Below are 4,028 nucleotides of genomic sequence, written 5' to 3'. Positions count from 1 at the left end.
TGGCTTCTTCAGTTTTTAATGGTATGTATTTTAGCCTTATATTTATATTAGACTTCAAACTATGGGAACTTGACTAGACAAAAAATTCATTCATGCGAAGAAATTGCAGACAGTCCAGATGAAGTCCAACTGTGTGTGCTGACAAAAATATGAGAAACTGCCTCCAATTAATACTGAGTTGTGAGGAAACAGGAAATTGAACTGTAGGGAGAAGCAGGAAATATTACTGCAACCAAATAGCCAACAGGTGAAAGGGAGTTAAGATGGTCCTGGGACCCTGCTTCATTGCCGTTGTTTTCCTGAATAAGTCTTTTGAAATGAGATGATTGGATAAGAAAATTCTTTGCAAGAACTTATAAAAGCTCTCATATCAACTTTATTCATGTATTTTATTTTCATTATTTTAGAGAGAAAGGTTTATTGCAAGATGGCTGAGCAAGGAGACAGAAGATGGGCTCAAATCTGCCTCCCCTCCTCAGCTCACAAGCTCACAAGCAGTATATTTAAGGACAGTGGTTTTGGGAGCTCTCATATCAACTTTATTATACTGACTTGATTCCTGAGCAGGTTTAAAGGAATAACATAAGGATATTGAGTATTTGTCAACTTTCAGCTTAGGAGAAATTTAGTCACTCTTATATGAAGAGTCAGGTTTGAATACTTGGAAAACAATCTCTTCATGAACAGTGAAGCTAAAATAATGTGAGGTGGCACATGTAATTGCACTGGAATCTGCCTGCAGCTACAGTTCTCATGTAAACTGATTAATGTGATGATGCTTGTTCCAAAGCTCAAAAGGCTTCCCAGAGCGCTACTGAACCCCAGTCCTACATTTGGCCTCTCTAGTTTGTTAACAAAGATTTGAAGGACAACAGTCTAGATGGAAACCTGAGCAAGATATCAATAAACAGAATGCTCCTTCCCCACCTCCCTGCTAACACCCCCAGCAAAAAAAAAAAAGTACAAATGGAATGAACATTCCATTCAGCATAACAGTTGGGCTTTGTATTGAGAAACAAACAATAGGCATATATATATGTGTGTGTGTGTGTGTGTGTGTGTGTGTGTGTGTGTATATATATACAGGCATATATATATATTTATATAGGCATATATATGTGTGTGTGTATATATATATACACACACATATATATGCACACACACATATATCTATATATATATATATATCTGGCTCTGTCACCCAGGCAGGAGTGCAGTGGTGTGATCCCACCTCACTGCAACCTCTGCCTACCCAGTTCAAGCAATTCTCCTGCCTCAGCCTCCTCAGTAGCTGGGATCACAGGTACCCACCACCTTGTATTTTTAGTAGAGACAGGGCTTCACCATGTTGGCCAGGCTGGTCTCGAACTCCTGACCCCAGGTAATCCACCCACCTTGGCTTCCCAAAGTGCTGGGATTACAAGCGTGAGCCACTGCACCCGGCCAAGATTTACCTTTTGGAATATAGTTAGGTTGAACCCTATGAAATGGCTGTTTTGGTAGGTCAGAAATGGCCAAATACCAGATTCATAGGGTTCAGCTCTATAAAACAGGTCACAGTCTCACAAGTCTCACAATTTCATTCAGTAAACATTTACTGAAGGCTCTAATGTAGCTTTTGTTTTCAGGCAACTTTCATTCTAGTGAGGGATTCTAAAATATAAACAAATATTTGCAAATCAGAATGATGAATGCAATAGTAAAGGCACAGGATAGCACAAAGGAAGGTGCCATCGGGTAAGCTCAGTCAGGCAAGGAAAGACTTTACAAAGCAGGTGATGTTTAGTTGAGTAATTAGAAAGGAGTTGGGTTGGTTGAGGGATGGACAGTGTCTTTTTAGATGGAGTGAACTACCTATGCAAGATCTTTGAGGCACAAAACAGGATGGCAAGTTCCAGGAATAATGCTGTTAAATCATTTAGGATGTCTGGATCTATAGGGGAGGGAAGGTAGCTGGAGGCTGCAGGAAAATAGGAGTAAGGACAGAAAATAAGTGTGGAGAGAGATTAAACAGATATGGATTGTGGAATGAACAAGTATAGGCCGCCTTCAATGTCATACTATAAGAATTTTGACTGTAAAGATGTAACAATTTTTTTTTTTTTTTTTTGAGACGGAGTTTTGCTCTTGTTGCCCAGGCTAGAGTGCAATGGCACAACCTCGGCTCGCTGCAACCTCTGCCTCCCAAGTTCAAGCATATTACAAGCATGAACCACCATGCCCAGCTAATTTTTGTATTTTTAGTAGAAACGGGGTTTCACCATGTTGGCCAGGCTCGTCTCAAACTCCTGACCTCAGGTGATCTGCCTGCCTCGGCCTCCCAAAATGCTGTGATTACAGGTGTGCCCAACAGGATATAACAAATAAAGTGTCTTCAATCAGATTATGGTAGGCTAGTGAAGCTTTAGCTGGGAGTTAACACGATCAACTTACCATTTTAGAAGATAAGTAATTCTGTGAACTTAACAGTAGGGAGATTTGCTTAGAGTTTGCAGGTATGAAGAAGTGAACTAAGGTAACAACCTGGAGATGCAGAGAATGGGAAGGAGTGAGAGATGTGGTAGAAGTAAAATTGAAAATGCTCAGCATACTTCTCTGGTCCTTTAGTTCTTTTGAAAAATGTGACATATTTTCTTTTGGAAGTTCTATATGACTAAAATATCTGCATTGTGACTTTGAAACAACTGTTATTCTGGACATCTTAATAAAATCACTGCATTGTGAATTTAATTAATTACCATCTAATCTTAAAATGAATTTTAAAACTTGGGTTAATTTTTTATTCTATTTGTTTTCTATTTGAGACATTATAGATAGAACCACAATCTTCATAGAATCTTCTACTGCAAAGGAACATTCTTTTTCCTAGTTCTGAATGAAAGCATTTCTGATATGTGAAGAATTCTCATTCCTAAAGGGGAAGTAGTAATGCCCACAATCTTCTCATCGTTATGCCACTTGATAAAGGGAAAAGCTAATTTAATTCTTTTTTAATTTGTTTTTAAAAACAGAGAACACTTCACGAATTTGCATGTCATCCTCCTGCAGGGACCATGCTAATCTTCTTTGTATCATTCCAATTTTAGTATATGTGCTGCCAAAGTGAGCTGCTAATATACTCGTAATCCATTTTTTCCCCGGAAATCACTATCCATAAGAAATAATGTCAGAAAATGAGATTTTTATTAGTTTAATTATTAAATTGAGCAATGAGTATTTGAAATTATATATCCATGTGTGAAATTCAAATAATATTTAACTTTCATAATTCTTCCAACTTGTTCACTAAAATCTTACCCTAAAAGCTAAATAAAATAATTTTTTTCTAGAAATTTTTTTAGTGATTCTATTCACTGGGGAAAAACATTATATAATATGTTTTATTATACTAGACAGTGTTGTTTCTAGTCATTGAATGCTATCTGACAGGACAAATAGTTGGCACCAAAACCACTAACACATTCAGAACCTAATCTCCCCTGAATCCAGCTTGAACTCTCAAAAACTGGCTGTGGAGTATACTGTACTTTGTAATAGAAAATTCACACTTTAACAAATGGACAAAAATAGTTAGCTCCGTTGTTAAAGACTGCTCCATATGTTTTTTTTCACAATTAAGGTAATATTTATTTATTTATCTGTTTATTTGAGACAGGATCTTGCTCTGTCGCCCAGGCCAGAGTAAAGTGGTGTGATCGACTCTCTGTAGACTTGAATCCTCAGGCTCAAGTGATCCTCCTGACTCAGCCTCCTAAGTAGCTGGGACTACAGGCGTGTGCCACCACACTCGGCAATTTTTTTTTGTAAAGATAGGGTCTTTCTTTGTTGCTCAAGCTGGTCTTGAACTCCTGGCCTCAAGCAATACTCCCACCTCAGCCTTCCAAAGCCACTGGTATTACAGGCATTAGCCACCATGCCCAGCTATTAATACATTAATATTTAAATTTTATGGTTATGTCAGTGTTTGGAAAATGTGTTGGATTTTCTAATTTAGGCTTCCTTTATATCTCTTGTCTACATCAAAGAGA

At 37.7% G+C, this 4,028-nt stretch overlaps 1 non-coding gene across 1 annotated transcript; it reads right to left on the bottom strand.

The window, feature by feature from the left end:
- Positions 1–3,003: 3,003 nt before the first annotated feature.
- LOC115836236 lies at positions 3,004–3,108 on the bottom strand. The gene has a single exon (XR_004031201.1). It is a non-coding gene; the product is annotated as a U6 spliceosomal RNA (small nuclear RNA).
- Positions 3,109–4,028: the final 920 nt, after the last annotated feature.

This window comes from Nomascus leucogenys, chromosome 7b, assembly GCF_006542625.1.
Source record: "Nomascus leucogenys isolate Asia chromosome 7b, Asia_NLE_v1, whole genome shotgun sequence".
NCBI lineage: Eukaryota > Metazoa > Chordata > Mammalia > Primates > Hylobatidae > Nomascus > Nomascus leucogenys.
This window is presented reverse-complemented; position numbering and strand designations above follow the sequence as displayed.